Source organism: Varroa destructor, unplaced genomic scaffold (assembly GCF_002443255.2).
Source record: "Varroa destructor unplaced genomic scaffold, Vdes_3.0 BEIS01000004.1, whole genome shotgun sequence".
In the NCBI taxonomy this organism is placed as follows: Eukaryota; Metazoa; Arthropoda; class Arachnida; order Mesostigmata; family Varroidae; genus Varroa; species Varroa destructor.
In genome coordinates this window covers 2,415,744-2,433,241 of record NW_019211457.1, presented here as the reverse complement: position 1 = coordinate 2,433,241, position 17,498 = coordinate 2,415,744, and the positions used below count along the sequence as shown (strand labels likewise).

The 17,498-nt window shown below is 41.9% G+C and overlaps 1 protein-coding gene across 5 annotated transcripts in view; it reads right to left on the bottom strand.

Moving 5' to 3' along the window:
• The window catches only part of LOC111248825 (uncharacterized), a 141,069-nt gene that overhangs the window by 108,166 nt on the left and 15,405 nt on the right, over positions 1–17,498 (bottom strand). For 3 of the 5 annotated variants that reach the window (XM_086988643.1, XM_086988646.1, XM_086988645.1), the window contains exon 2: positions 17,340–17,473. The exons of the other annotated variants lie outside the window; for them this stretch is intronic. The gene's annotated coding sequence lies outside the window, so the exon portion shown is untranslated. The remainder of the gene's footprint in view (positions 1–17,339; positions 17,474–17,498) is intronic. 5 annotated transcript variants of the gene reach the window in all.

Genomic DNA, 17,498 nt, shown 5'->3' with positions numbered 1-17,498 from the left:
GCAAAACTAAAAGCAGTTACTGTCTTGGACATACTGAATGTGGTCGTATGACTCGTTACTAAAAGCGGATCCCAAATGCTCTGAAGACCAACAAGAACACGTTAGCAACGTGTTACCGGTTATTATTTGATCCTAGCAACTTCCGTACTGCGTTCTTCTACATGTCTAGCAAGATTACCGTTTGACGATGCTCAACACCTACGTACCTCGAAAGCTGACCGAGAAAGCTCAACCTATCCGTAACATGAACATACAATTATCGTTTATAATGGCTAGCATATATGATGTGGCCTCTTCACAATAACCCACATAGCAATTTGTCTATAGTGTCTTCGTTTCTACGAAAACGAGCTACCCTTCGAAATAACAGTTGATATTGAATTAACTTATTCTGATATTGATTAATTGAAAAAAAAAAAAACAGAAGATAACAGTTAAATATTTTCGTGAAAAAGTTAGTCTGCATAATTCACACAGTTCTAAAACTTCGTTCCATCATACAACAATGTAATTGTTCCCATAAGATTGTTAGTATTCATTAGAACGATAAGTTCATATTCAACGATCATTCACATAGCAATTTATATCAACTAATTTACGTTATACGTTTCATATGTCTCATCCGCTCGGTAGATCATTCTTGCTGGTACACCACTCGCAGATCTTTACAGGTCTCCGTTGATAACAACACTTACTTACGCCGTCCAATGGGTCTTGGGCGGACTGTTTAATCGAGATAACGGTCAGACTGACATCTACGGGCAATCCGGCACTAACCAAAGAATCGTACTCATTTCCTTCTCATGTTTATGAATCGTTCGTATGAACGCCTGTATGTGTAAAGGGCGTGTCGCTTTCGTACACGCGTGTCGGTTCTTTTGAAGTCTCCTTGGGTACACTTCTTTGAGACTAGGTGGAACGACGAGCAACTACTCTGGTACACTGTTTCCCTTTTTCCCACAACGTGCCCACCGTCCCCGAACTATTCGCAGTTATCGTTATTGTTGTTTGAAAGACGCTTACCGCCGTACTTTTATTTCGAACCTTCGAGTAAACACTTGAACGTCACCTCTGTTCCCCGCCCTTTCCTAATGTCCATCTTGCCCAGTAACCATTTTTTGGAAAGCCATCGCCAGCACCCACGTTTAGAGCCAAAGAGGACAAAAGTAGTATGCTATCCGAAAACTGCCAGAAGGCTTGGAACGATCGTGGGATAATCTAGCTGGTAACAATTTATGGTGGACATGCTAGCTTTTATGACTTGAGATGAGCAAAAGAGAACAAAGAATAGTAAAGGACTGCTGGGTGGTAGATGCGGCGGGTATCACTGGCGATGGCACTGACGTGGTGTGGCACGGCACCAATATGTCCTATTTATTCGTTCCTGTGCAACCATCCCCTATGTTGACGTATACGCCGTCCTGTCTGCTATACACTTCATCTAGATCTCGCAGCCTCCCCCGATTTCCGTCAGACTTCTCTACCGTTGCTGCCTGTATACTATAGTGGCTCGGCGACGAGAATTCGGGAAGGCTGCTTTGCAGCGCGTCAGAGATGTCGAAACCCCCGACAGAGTTCTGTGGAGGATTCGCTGCTCCTACTTCTGCCGCGCAAACTAAGCGGTAGGCTTGCTGTGCTGCCTTCTTTAACGCCGGCCTTCCGCTTTGCCACTTTACCTCCATAATTCTTAACGAAGAAAGAAAGAGAGCTAACAGCGGGCCGGTAACCGCCCGAGCCGCTACTGGCTCCACGCCAACCGAATTCGCGCCGCCACTCAGCCCACAGCAACGGTTCCCTCCTATTTTTCACTTGGGGAAAAGAAAGAGGGTGATTTCGTCCTTCCTTCGGCGTCTCGGGGGGCATAATATATTCTGACATAAGGCCTTTTGTCGGCGTCGTTTCCGTTGACGCAGGGACATCCAAGTATGCCTCACCAGCGTCACTCCTTGCCAATTCCTGGCGCTGCTGAGATAAGAGTCAAAAATCCTTCGGAGTAGAACTGTACCACGTCATCAAGCTACACGCATGCACGGTGTAACACATGGTGTCCGGCGGACTTTTGCAGCTGCACACACCATGGCAGTTTACCTACCGCCGCTCCGGGAAGAAAGCAGAAAATACTCTAAAACAGAAAAGGAGGCAAATAAGACGAGGCAACTCGACTAAGTATGACTGCGAACAAGACAAAGGCTTATTTGCTTCGCTGCGTTACGGGCTCATGACGGATGCCTTGTCTGAGCGTACAACCGCTATCCGCCTAGCAGGCTATCCGCCCGATCGACAGGATCTGACGTTGTACAATATTGTAACCAACACTGCCTGCCCTATCGACACCAGTACCTTTCGCTCGGGCACCTTTTTTGTGCTTGCCTCTTATTCTTTCTGGCGGGCCCTAATTTACTTGCCGCACGTTTTCTCTACCTGGACTCAGCCTGTACCGGCCTGGAAGCAAGCTTAAAAAAACGACATTTGCGACAAGTCACGATAAGGTTAGTTTGTTTGTCTATTTGTCTGTGAAGCTCACAACTGAACTAAGCGTGATCTCGTTGCAGTCTAATAAATAATTCACTCGGGTTTGTGAAGGTCGGGTGGCCGGGCGCAAAAGGAGCTACGATTTTTGTCGATTCCCAATGTCTACTCATGTACCCAATCTACGATAGCAACGAAAGCTCGCAAAGAAATTGTTTGCGCACACATGTCGGTCGAACTGGGCTCAAAAGTAACACTGGGTACGCTGTTAAATCGAAACAATGGAGAGATTGAGCAGACTTGGCCACCCGTTATGACCGTAATTTAACCAACACTAAATCTGTATCAACATCAGCAAGACGTAGTCGTTATGGCGCAGCAATAACTTGTTCAGATATCGAAGGTAGAGACGCCAAGGAAATAGGTCTAACGCTGAAACCCTTAAACTCTTAAGCCGTTAAAGTGCAGTAAATTAAGTGTCAGGACGTTTGTTTTGTTGTGATGATAGGAGCCAGCCGTCCGGGGCAATCCTTAACGGTAGTGCCGCATGTAGAACTTGATTCATTTTTAACTAAGATCAAGCAAAACAGGATAATGACATTTGTAACCGGACGTGCCATTTATACAGAGATATATACGGAACTAGAACTTCTTACGATTTCCAATGTAAACAGATAAATCTATGTTTAATCGTAGTATTGCATATTGTAATGGTCCAATGTTCCTTGAAATAGTTGAGCCGCAAATATATATATCTACGTATGGTTAATGAGACACGTCTTACAGCTGGGTTTCTAGGCTTCTATGTACCACCGGCACTACGTCACCAAATATCAAAATGTACTTAAAATACCGCGTTATAACTGTATTGATTACATTATGATTTAACAAGCATCGAAATAGGGGTTCGATGATGGCTTCGAGGCGTGGGGCTGGGATCGGGGTCGACCACTTTATGGGGACCATTTATAATTGCAAGAAGAGCGGGGTTTTGATAAGGAAACCATGACCGCGCTCCAAGACCCTGACTCGACTCTAAACCAACTGTTTTTTTGAATGTTCAATGGCTGACTGCGCTTACGACTATACAGTATATAGTGCGGGCCGATAGCATAGAAAAAACAATGCAGCATGCAGAAATAAGGTAGAACACATGCATGTACAGGGTGAGGCATTAATGGACCAATTGGAAAAAAAATTTACCAAGAGGAAAAAATACGCACAGTTAGTTGCTCGTTGCGTAGCTAAATAGGAGCAGCACCACATCAACAATGGTACTACTGGGGACCAGTAAAGGTCTGTTATAGCCCGCCAGGAATTGACTTCAGCACACGTACCCATGTGTTGGATTTCTCTCCAAATCTGCCTTGCTTCAGATGGTACTGCTAATGGTCGTTAGTTTCGTTTTATTGTTATTCCCGGGTAGCTTGGTGGGTAACTTATCTGCACGCTAATCTTATGGATACTTCGTTTTCTTGGTTCGACCCAAACACGGGCACACTTCGAAGCATAGAGGTCTCAGGAACTCAGCCACTCAGGCAATAATGTGAATGACTATTAGTTAGTGTTGCTTCGTGTTGTGTGCTTCGATGTGCGATCACCACTGTCAATGTTCGTAAAGTAGTTAAGATAAGTATGAAATTTTTTCAAGGTGCATGCGTAAGAACTTGGCTGACTGAATACATAGTGCTTGAGTTTCCGGCGCGGATATAGATAGGGAAGATTATTATAACTCTGCCTTAAATAAATTCAGTATATCACATTAGTCAAATGGCTATCATTGCCAAAGCTATTGGGGACTGATAAATTTTGTCTTTCACTCAGTATCGTTCCAAGGTGAAGACTACTTGCCGCAATGATTAAGACAACTGGACTGCGTACATCTGTTTGATTAAACAGGTGTACGACGGAAAAGACATCATGGATATTCCTTAGGGGGCATTCGCGTCTGGCCTTCGGAACGTTATATAGTTTGAGCTCAAGTAAGGCTATTCGAACAACTTATAATTAGGCGTTGTAACAGAAAATGGCTATCTTTCGATAACATTTCGTAGAAAATCTTTGCCGGCTTCCCTTTCGTCGTTATACTGAGCTATGGAGAGTGAGGATTCTTTTTGCAGAACACAATGATAACTTACGAATCAACCCAGGTTAGCAAAGATCGTTACGTATTTGTCCAACGAAACATTCAAGTGCAAGTTCAAAGCCATCTTATAGCTAAGGCTTAGTCTGCAGACATCCTGCCAACTTCTGATAGTAGAGTGTAAATATTAAAGTAGTTAGTCTCCCATTCGAATCGCCTACAGAATATAATGAATTAAATTGACTAAGGGCGGACCATCGGTGGCGCCAAATAGAGGAGCTCGTCACTAAATATGGGGTACGTTGGTTTTCCTTTCCTACCAAAAAAAGCGGTCAGGGTCCGTAAGCTCTTGTAGATAGGACAAGTTTGGCGAAGCAACAGTCCGACTAGGGCTAGCCAGACGACTACCTAACGAGCTCAATGGCTACAAAGGCTTGTATTACCGGCTTACCGTACTACAAAAACTACTCGGCATAGATCCTTTCAAGCATGACAACCGATTGGTCAAGATGAAGCTGGAAATGCAAACGCGAAAAGGGAGTGAAAGGCCCTTTAAAGGTCGCTCAGCGAGAATTCAGATATGAGGATACCACGGGTCAGGTGGGAACAAGACACTATGTGGGACGTAAACCCCAGGTCATTCGAGTTCTCCATATTGCTTTCGGTCAGTGTGAAACGATAGGCGGTGAGATCCAGCATTACAATGCGTCACACGCACACAAAGTACGTGACATATTATAGCGTGATGTGTGATAAAGATATAAAACGTAAGTGATATGTGAAAGGCGAACATACACGCTGAACGTGAACTAATGAGGTTCCGCGCGCCGACGTTATACGAGGTGCCCTCAGTCTACCAAGGTTACTAAGATATTAACGATTACTAGATATTACAGAACGAAATTATTATATACTACTTCAAAGACCATCACTGAATGTTACACTAAGGTAATTTGTCTCGATAGGTTATTCAGTAGGCATTTTCTATACACAGTGTTGCATTCGTCTGCTGGTGGACCCTGTCTTTCTTCAAGCTGTTCGAAACTTTCGTTCTCCTTCCTCTTTACGATGCTGCCTAGCCGGTTCTGAAGTTCGGGCTACATTCGTTCAATCGGAAACGATTATCACAACAAAGCGCTGGTAGCATGGCGTCGTTTGTGACACAATGTATACCTACTGTCAGTCTGAGATGAAGTACATGAAGCCACAAGCCTAACAGTGCTTTCACTTCAATAGAGCATTCACTCCTAAGCGGTCGGCTCAGTTCTATAGTGCATACGAGCCATGCGGTAAAGACAAACGCCATGATGCTATCAGAGCTACTCAGAGACAGTCTGCATATGTGCGACCTAAATGCACACCGTGACCGGACCAACCCATAGACCCCCGTCGTAGTGATGTCCATTTAGACCGCAAGTGCATCACGCAGACCTCGAATCATTTGACTTGCCACGAGCTCGTCTCACTAGCTTAACGGGTGGGCTCGATTCTGGCCATGCGGAAGTTTCATTTAAAGCTATATCGAAACTATATCGCGACTGAGCTGCAGACGTTCGAGGATGAATTCACGTTAGTTTATTCATTTGGCCGTTTCGGTTATCATGAGTAACCAAGAGTATACAGGTAGTGCACAACTCGCTATGTGGCGAACACGAGGATACTACGCGTGCCCCGATGGGCCGAGCGTTCTAATAGATTCATAGACGCTACACATTGTCCTCGTAATAGGGCAACGGTGACGTATTTACCTACTAAACTTAGGAACATGTGCTGATCTAGGTTCGAACCGACCCTTTGTTTCATGCTGAGAGATGGCCATTTGAGGTAATGCCTAACGGCAAAATTAGATGTAAAACACATTTTTTTTTGCACTACACACACTGATACAGCGTTCGATTGAGTAACTGTAGCTCTTGTGATACAATATGTCGCAGGTAATATAGCGTTGCAAATTTGCTGTTCTCCGATATAAGGACTTGCTTAAGGACACAAACCGCGTTTCGGTTGTCTAGTTTGGAAGCTTGGCCTGAAAGACTGGTCGGGCTACTACCAGCATTAGACACTTGCTAAGTAAATTACTCAGTTTCGGGTAAAGGATGAGTAATATTAAGCATAAGAATAGAGTAAAGTAATTAACGGTTTCTCAAAACAGTGGATCTTCTTTAGACACGGTTAGTGTGACAGCTCGTTAAGGGAAGATCATGACAACCGTGTCTGGTTGTGTCTCCTCGAATAGCTGCTTTCGAAATAGAAAAAGCTTTCAAGTAGCTGCAAGACGTGAATTCAAGAATGTACTCTTGTATTTTATCCTCTAACCTCAGCTAGTTTGCCTCATCAAATTAACGGGTACTCTAGTGTGATAAAGTATGATCCGTGCTTATCTGTATTCCATGAGTAAGGATAGTTAAGCTCTATATCCAATAGTTATATATCCAAAGGGAAACTCTACTGCCATAGGACGCCAGAACTTCGGCCGCCCTCAGATACCGCGAAAAGCCGAATTTTACTTAATGCGCTTAATAACTGTGGGGTTAGCAAGATAGTACGAGGTCATGACCAGTTGTGCTGTTTTTAACTGAAACGCTATTATAGGCATCATTACGGTACATTAAGTGATGGATAATAAACTTTATCGCCAAGCTTACTATTTCTCATAACATGATAAAATTTGGTTAAAGCTCAGCTTCCCTCTTCACTTTTTTCAAGTTGCCCCTTTGCCTGGCACGTTACTAATTAACCGCAAACATTAGCGTTTCCAACATGTCTCTCACATTTCGAAATGTTTCCTGATCTTATTATTGTTTACGTTTTCATGAGGTTTTTCCTCTGGTATTCATATTTTGCTATTTGTACACGGTGTTGTCTTGGGTTTCCCTCGAGCCGGAATGAACTGACGCAAGCCTCATTGGGGTTTGCGTTGGCAGCTACCTGACGTCTCTCCGACGGCGGCAGCCGGTCTATGGCCTGGCTCTGTTACAATGCGGCTTTGGTTCGCCAGGAAATGCTGTGTAATGTGGTCAAAAATGAGTTAAAGGACTTCCGGAAGGCTGGTCTAGATTTCGCTATCTGCCTATGTCTACCGTTTTCGCCCTCTTCTCTCTGTTTGCTTCAATCTCATCGCTAGTTCTATCGCATTTGCTACATTTGCTCTCCTCTTAATAGGGGCATCTGCGGAACGCAATTCAGTAACGGATGCGCCGGAACAAAGTGCACCGGATCATCGGCCTCATTGGCAAAGGGAAGACTATATCAATTTTAACCACCGGACAGCTCAGAATTGCCGACACTCCTATTGCTTTAGCGTTATCCTACTGCTGTAAACAGGTGGCATGAATCAACTTCTAGCTATGGCGAAGATTCTTTTCTTTTGCCGGCTTATCCAGTTGGCCGTACTTCCTATAGTCATTATGTTTACATTGGCAATAACGGTGGCGTGTTTCATTTTAGCTTCCTTTTTGTCGGCAAGAATTGGCAAGAAGGCTGTACGGTCTGGTAGGATTTTGATCTTTTGACCTAATTGCATCTAATAATTATTTTCACCTAATATTATTTAGATGAACTCGGTACATCACAGATATTGTTAGTGCACCATAAAATCATTTTCTCTATTTATATGGAATTATATTGAATAAAAAATCGTTTATCCAAGAAATGAAGCAAGCATCTCCAAGGTTGTAAAACTTACTAGGATAGTATTTTTATCAGCTGATAAAATTGCATTTAATTCGTAACCCACAGTCAATAACATCCCGAAGCATTGGGTACGTATTATGAATGTTGAGTATATTGCTACTGTAATACTAGCTTTCAATATTAGTGGTCCTATACAGGATGCGTAATCAAACGATTTCTATGTTGCCCGATATTTTCAGTAAAAAACAACCAATTCTTTCGGCGAAATCACAATTTCATTTGCGGCCAGGGTGGAGACGGTGAAGTCGCGGTAGATGCTGAGGTCGTTGTCGGCGTCATCCCCGGTACAAGTTACAACCTTCGTTATGGCATCTGCATTTCCGGTACGGCTTATTCTGTGGCTGGCACACGTAGATTCATAAGTATAGGACGGGAAAGCTCTTGCATGCTCGCTCATCACCGCTGTCAAGCGGTGTTTGTATCTTATCGACCAGCCAACGTCGCTCCACATGGTTCCGTAATGCTAATTTTCAATAATTCATATTGTATCACGCATACGGTGTTTCACTTGGGCAAATTTTGTCGTCGTGGACCAGATGAGTCGAGATGTCGCAGTCTGAGGGCAAGCCCTGTCCGTCCGAGACACAAGATTTAGACGTGGAGGTTTCGCCGAACATAGGACGAAGCAGTAGTAAATGGCCGTAGCGATTTATCGCATAGCGGTCAGAGGATACTTTGCTTTTGGAGCATAAACGGCATCCCACACATCGCAGAAGAGAGACACCTTAGCTCACTGATCCAGGACTCAGGCTATGGTGACTGCTGCGGTAGGGGAGAAGTATAGTTGTAAGCTCTTCATACAGCCGAAGTTCCTTCACTAAGCTTTCTCCTATCCTTATGCTGGGTTACTCGTCGCCGTACATCCTCCTGAATATCAAGCAACGAGGCAGAGTTCATAACCGTACAATGATGGCCTTTCTCGTTCTCCTCATCTATACGGTAATATCTCGTAAGGATACGTAATGTTGGGGCCGTTTTAACGCTCTCCAAACAGTCAGCACCACCATTGGTAACAGCGGTGGTGCGCACCAAATGAGGAGCTCCGAAAAGGCAAGCAACGCCAAAGCAGTTAGTATTTACCCTACCGACACAAGAAAGCGATTATACACTACTGTATGTATGAGGGACGCAAGGGACTTACGCAGAAAACAGTAAGGACAGCCCGGTTGCAGCTAACATAGCGTGAGCAATAGGGGAAAAAATTTCTCTCCGCAAGTGCAAAACACACTGTGATTGTGATTGTTGCTCTAGATCTACCCAATGCTAAAGTAATCACTAATAGCAGAACTGCATGAAAAGACTCGAAATTTTTGCTAGGATCCACCCACAGGCATTGTTTCCTTCGATCGAAACGCTGCATTTACGAGGATATAATAAATACATAACAAGATTATAAATATTCAAAAAGGTAGTAAACATTGGCGGAAAAGAAAAGATTTGCAATTGTGGCTCGTGTTCGCAGGTAAATCCCTGTCTTTGACACATACTGTCTTAGTCGTACACCATTTGATGTTGTGCTTTTACTGTTAGACATCGAACTAACTGGGTACTTCGTGCAAGGTTGAATTATTGGGGTATAGGTTAAGTGGTTTCTGAAGGAAAAGTAAACTATGTAAAGGTCACAGAATTCCGGAGGCGATTTTTTTGAATCGACGGTATCCATGTACCTTTTTTGGGAAATAACATACATTGTTTTTTTTTTTACTTCTACTATACGCACTTCTGCTGTATGGACTGCTATTTGTATGGCTACGTAGAGCGTTTTTGATTGACCTTGTACAAACCAAAGCAAAGTCATCTTCTACGTAATGAACCTCGCCCATTACAAAAAGCCTAGCAAACACCCCCTTCAAGGACGAAGACCATGAGTTTGCAATCTTTTCCACAGTGGTAGTATTCCTGCTGTCACAATTGAATAGTATGCTTTGAACTCATAATATAGTTTTTTTTCAGACATTATCGATCCTCACCCGCAAATAGGGTTGAAACAGGCCCATAGTGAGACTGGTCTTCATCGTGAAATCAACGAGATTTTATTTAATAGGCCATACAGGGATTACAATTATTCGGATCAAATGGATGGCAACGGGAGGGTCTCTATTTGGAATATATTTATTGTACGTATATCTCATATAGTTAGCATTTCAAGTCGGATCGGTACAGGCAAAGATGCCATACCCAAATAATGAATATTTCCTAAATAAACAGTAAGTAAACAAAATATGCTTCGATAAATATAGGCGAACGTTAATAGTGTTACGGTATAAACAGTTATAAATTATGTCGTGAATGTTGAAAAAGAGGTTACACTATAACGGTTTTTCCTTACGTTCGAACAATTGCTTGTACATTATTGAACGCACCCTAACATAAATAATACTTTATTTTTACCTATTAAAGTTCATCGGATTGCGGTTGAAAAGCAATTTCGTAGAACTAGAAGAAAACATAAATGTATTTAAAGTAGAAAACCAGAAAACATCAACCTTGACTGTAAAATTGTGCGCAGTTAGGTAACCTGCACTTACGCAGGCAATCGATCCCTTTCCTAAGTAGGCAAGGCGTATTGATGCAATGGAACGCTTCTCCGAAGTGAGTTTTGCAATAGCGTCGAGTCGTAAAATAGGCAGACTAGTCAGCTCAAATAAGGAAAACGGTGATATCACCTCCCGAGTTACTGGAAAATTACAGCGTTATTTTTTGTATAACGAAACGATTCTCCTGAGCCGCCCCGTTAATTAGCGATACTGGTTAATCGGCGAAGAGGCCCGCAACTCCTATCATATTAGAGCTTCACCTCCTCCTACAATAACCTTATTATCCCTACTGTCCGCTACCTGATAAAGTATGCCCCGCATCGGAACTGCTCTGTTCTTAGGTTCAGGTGTGGAAAATCAGATTTGTCCAACGGGGAATGACAATTCCCTACCAGAAATAGAAGAAAGTCGATAGTTTGTAGATACCTAAATATAGTAGCAAGTTCGTTTTAATTCGAATTTGTAAAAGCTTGACAAATGATTAATCGTATTTGTCTTTTAACGCCGTCAAGCTGGCTGTAACCGTCGCCTCACAGGGTGCTTCACGGGCCTCAAACGTAATTATACCAGTAGTAACTGAATAGGCGAAACGCCCTTTTGAGCGCAAGGGCTCCGGCAAACAAATGTACCTGGGCGTAATAGGGCTCCTATATGCGTCACCTATAATAAAATTAATAGTTCGCTGATTTCATATTTTGCTAAGCTTTGATGAGTACCTGTTCCATGTGTATTTTCGAGATCATAATTTGATCTAATTTTTTTCGTAATACTTTAAGGTGATGCGCAATTTTTCTTCAAACAAACAAAAAAAAACAAGCAGACGTCATCTAGAGTAAATCGCTGAACAGGGTGTGGCTATGAACTGTATAACACGCGAGAATAACCCAGCAATAAATTCTATAAAGTGACCACTTCACTGGTACGCAGAAGAAACACCCAATGCTCAGGGGAGCCTCTGCTGCTTACGAATACAAATGAATACTCAGGAAGCTATGCATTACACTTGAATACAAAGCTCCGAATACTAGGTTTACGGTGCATGTAAATGTATCTGTTTCAACCAGTCATTTTTCTACATAGCAAACATGTTTAAGTTCCAAAGAGGTACTTAGTAAGCAATGGCACCAAACGAACAATCCAATGGATAAAAATCTATCTAGTAAACCTAACCTGTGCACTGCGATTCGTTCATACCACAAATGTGCTTTTGTGATAATAGATTTTTTTTTTCAAAAATAAGCTCTCTATATTTGCTAATAGACTAGAACTCTTATTAGAAAAGCTGTATCTTACTCTACTTACTTGTGTGCTGTACTTCAAAAATTAAAAATAAAGTACTGGAACTTGTTAAAATATGAAAGCAGTTGGTAGATTTCCAGAGCTAAACTTCATTACTAGACCTGATTTTAGTATTAAAGTATTCTACTCGTACATGTTGGAGAATTAGACACAACCTTAGCTTCGCCTCGTCTGGCCACCTATCTATGAAAATATTCACTTTGATTTTACTCTCCGGACGACTCTTTTAGGCCCCGAGCATTTCTACACTTAAATATTCCTAAAAATGCGGCAACCACACTGATTAGCCAGTTCATGAAAGTAGGCCATGGGACGCTTCTTTTGTGGGGTTCTTTGTAAAAAGAAAGCCTTGTAAAGCAAGCGTTTTTAACTAGGTGCAAGGCTAGGCAAATGAATATGCTTGCTCCAGGCCATTAATTATACAAACTAGCCGTCCCAATAGTGATGCCCCTTGATATAACTATAACTTGCCCTAGAGAATCTCATAGTTTTTTTAGCATAAATCTCATAGAATAGAATTGGTCCTTCCGGGGAAAGGTTTAAAATGACCACGAACAATCAAAGTGAGAAATATTGACACCTAAGCAGCCTCACTTGGAGATGCATAAGGTCTGTAAGGCGAAATTTATAGTGTTAACCTTGTTTCATAGAAGAAGCTCCTGTGAAAGATTCTTCGAAAGAATTCAGCGAAGTTAGTTAAAATACTTAAATAGGAGAGGATTAACAGATGCATCAGAGTAAACGACACAATAGAAGATGATAATACTATAAATCTCACATAATATTAATATCAAACACCTCCGTTCCGCATGACACCATCTCACACCTTAGATACACTATGTTAAAAGCAATTGATCCTATTTAATAAAAACACAAAACCTAGCCCGACAAAACAGCGTAACTGCGACATGGAACAAACGTAATTAATTAGCTAACGAAAATTTGTGGAGGGATATAGTTACAAAAAAGTAAGGACACCGCACGCGAAGGAAAAATTTGTCAGCCTCCGTGGCCAAACACCATGGAGTTGAACCAGCTAGAGCTAAAATGAAATTCGAGGGTTGAAAAAGAAGAAGACCTGTCAGCGCTCGAAGATCTGGTTAGGAACCTAAAAAACCAACCCTCAATTTCGGTGGGGGCGTGAAAAAACAAACTACTTTTTCTTTTCAACGGCTATATTCACCGAACAATAGATCGTGTTTGCCAAATCCACTGGCCAGCACACGGACATACAGTGTACGGGTGCTCAATATGTGCCTTAATTTTTGGGTAATTATACTACTGACACTCTGTATTTCATCCGGTTGCCTCCTGTCTACGTTAACCGGTTTCAGTGCTTGGGTGCGCCTTTTTTCGAGCAATATTTTTACCGCGCGCGTCAAAAGATAGGCAAGGCAGTGTCGACCATATGGCTGATCGACTCGCCTCACCGCTTAAATCTTGCAACCGCTATCAGCTTATTCGACTTCGAGGTTGTTCGCACCACGCACGCGTCATTTGGGAAGATCTTTTAATGGAGAGCCTCGAACAATAAATCGCGTCGAAGTTTCCTTCCTTCAGAGAGTGCTGCGATTACACATAGCTCAAAATTGCCCAACGCATTTCTTGGCCGACCTGTTACTGCTGTTCGAGAACCTAATTCGTTGTTTCAAGCTCCCAGAAACGAAAACTTTCGCGATCAGTCATGCGAACTGGGACCAATGGGGATTTATTTGCTTCGGACGCTATGAGAAAAAATGGGTGGAAAAAAGGAACTAGCTAAACAGACATGTCATACGTGCCATACGTGCGTTTCACTGTAGACTCTGCAGGGAAGCGAATTTACACAAGCGTCACTTTATGTATGGCTATCGCAGATGAAAGGGAACCTTAAAATAGATACCAATGTCACTTCGCAAGTTTCTGTAATTAGTTTTATGACTCCTATAACTTATACAACGTAAAATGTTGCAAGAGTTCTATGTACCCATTCTGATCTAATGGTGTTGACCTGTATATATAAAGCATTTGGTCACTGCCAGCAAACGTATATAAATAAATGAACGACGATTGGAATCCTGGTGATACGTAAATCGGACTGAGCTACAGTCAATTTTACATGGGTTGCTATGTGAGCGCACGCTTTTATGATACCTTAGGAGCGAGCAAGGATGAGCAGTCCAAATAAAAAAACGTTAAGATTTTCGAATGTATTTAGATGGACGTTGCCTTTCAATGAAATCGATGATTTGTTAACGAAACCCCACACAAAAATCCATCGCCGGATAGGTGTGAAGCATTATTGTTATTTTGTTGCAGTGTCATTGGCAGCCAACGGAGTAGCTGACAATAGTCACCGAAGGTACGACACTGCAGACGTTTGTACATAAGTTTAAAGTTGTTTTTTCCACTTTCGATTCCGTCATCTGCCTCCCAATGGTGAGTGGCTACCACAAGCAGTGCTTTCAGTCTGTTGAGCTACCATAAGCTTTTCTTCCCTATTAAGTCATCCTCCGTAAACTATGGTCTGATACCGACAGCACATGCAACAGTCCTAGCATTCAGCGCTTTGTGCTACCCTGCAAGCTTTGCAACGACGCTCAAATGAAACTTTGAAGTCTTTCGACTTCAAACTTTTTTTCCATATGAACGAAGTAAGTGAACTAAGTGGGCATAGAAATTTTCTTTTACTGTTAACTTCCGTTTCACCTTCCGCGTCTGGCGGTTGAACTGAGCCGACCAGTCTGCAATAGACTAACGGAATAAGCAATATCGGCCTGTTATGCTACCCTTCTAAAGAACCGTGTTTCTCCAATCCCCAACAGATATTGGGTAGAAGAAAAGGACACGTACAGTTCTCTTTCGGTTGCTACGAAACTGTTCTCCAAGCAAGTAAACTTGTTCTTTGCAGTAACCAAAGCAGCAATAAGCCCACAGGCACCGGCCGGCATCTTTCTTAGCAGGCCCGAACAATAAGACCTTGAGCCGCACAAAACTTACGCAGTCGTGCCAGATACCATGCAAAGACTCATAAGGAAAAGACAACGAAGGGCAGTAGCAGTATAGTAGCAAAATTAGGAAAGGCGATAATCATTTCATTCTTTCCTAAGTTGGGATTGAGTCTCACCCACCCTTTATCGCCCATGGAGCTAGACCAACTTGGCCTATACCCCGCGAGGCGGCCTCCTTCCACTTGCTCCTCGAGGAGCCTCCCGTTACCAGGAGGCTTCGTCTTTCCCTCTTAGCTGGGACGGCATAAGCGGCTCACATCCGGCTCTCACGACAATGTGACGATTACATCTGTAGGTGAATTATGAGATCGAATAACTTTCCACCTGGTAGAAATTTTTTGGTGTTGTTGCTAAAGGAAGGGTAAAAATTATTGAAAAGAAAACAGAACATCTATCTTGAAATTGTCTGGGAAGAACAGCGCACCGAATGCCTCTATTAGCGCCCCCTTTTCTTCCCACTGCTGCAGTGAGAAAATGACGCACCGTATTGTTTGCGACTGCCACGATTTGCAGTTAGACGAACGTTGCAGAAAAAAGAAAAATAACGCCCTCATCCACTATGTGGTGTTGTTCCATACTATGTATTATATATATATATATATATATATATATATATATATATATATATAGACGATCTTTTTGGGTTTCTGCGCTTGCTTTACAGGAAACTCTTGAAACGTGTAAATGATGAACAAACTAAGATTCATCGGATACCGATTTGCCTTTGGATACTATGGGACTACGATGGGTACTATAAAAATCTAAGTAGTATTGATTGTGATTTCTGGGTACTTAGCATGTATCAATTAGATTCAATCACTGACTTTTTACGTTTTCAATTATTTCTCTAAACTTGTCTATCATAAGCCTGTGTTCATGTAGTGTTGTTTTTTGTTTGTTGCAGTTTTTAATGTCTCTGTGGTTTTACGGCCAACGTCGACAATACGTAAATAAAGATACCTGTGAGTTTCTATTGGTTACTACAGATATTTTATGTTGCTTATAGAATACTCCATTCCTCTGTATAGGGAATAGCTGTAACGGTAAAAAACTTCAATGAAAATAACGGAATACCATTACGTAATATGAATATATTATATTATATATATATATATATATATATATATATAAAACGAAATGTATGCGTTCCAAATAGATATGGCTTTTCTCCTAGACTCCTTTATCTTATTTTTTTTTGTGTGAATGAATCTTTGAAATAAAGATATCCAGCGAACAGGTACAAATCCAGGTACAAACAATGTGCATGGATACAGCGCATCTAATGGATGGTGTTAAATTTTCAGCCAGTGCTATGTTTTCGACAGTTCAAAGTATGACCGCTTTTCCTGGCGGAACGACATCTGACACGTACCTCATTTGATTAAAAGAGGAATCAAAAAGGCCCGAAGTCTGAGAGCATTTTTTTTTGTTTCTTTATACTTACCTGACTGTGGCTTAATCATTAGTATCGGTGCGTTCTTACTTTTACTTACTATTACAGTCAAAAACGTTAACGAAAAAAACATAGCGATGTATATCGAAATGTAAAAAATGGCTCATATGCAAATATTAAAAACGGTACTAAATGTTTAAAAATAACTTTGTAGGCGCGCCCTCAGCTTAGTAAGTTACGGTTTTTTTCTGTGGGTTGCACCCTTTCCAGCCATTAAGGTAAGATATCCTGAATACATTTATACACAAACACCATTCAATAATATACTTCACTATCAAACCATCACCGCTGTACCTTCGTTAGTCGCTGTGTTATAGCCAGCAAATGACCAAGGAGCTTTTGAAAAGCATGATCGACTCTGCAAGCCTCGCCGAAATCCCTAAGCCCATTGAGTATATATGTGGAGCTGACGCTCGAATTTTAGCTTGAGCTCTGGTAAACTCATAAATAATGCTATAATTTAATGCGTTGCGCTATCGTAGCTGGCGAGCACTGACATAGCGCGTTACCTATTGCCCATGTGTTGTTGAACGAATCAGATAAAACAACTAAAACTTCTCGGAGACAACTCTGCTATCCATGAACACTTGTTTGTTTCGCTTGTTATCGGGTAGTTCGTTCTTCCCATATGATAATAATAATAATAATAATAATGCTTAAATATGAATCTAGTCACGCACTGATTTGCTGGCCCATTATGATATGTCGAAAATATGTATATCTTTTATAAAAAAATAAAAAAAGCCATACATGCATAATCCGCGTCTCCTCTGCGTAAGCGGGTAACTACTAAAACTTATTAAGCATTTTCTTACGTCCAGCTCCCATTTTCTGTAAACCGAAGCCTCGGAACGCTTGTACAGTTATATCGGGCGACACCTAGCGTCTTCGGAATACTACATCATAAATGCTGGCTTCCGCTACGCCATAAACTCCAACGCAACCGCATCTGCAATAGGACCCAGGTAACCAGA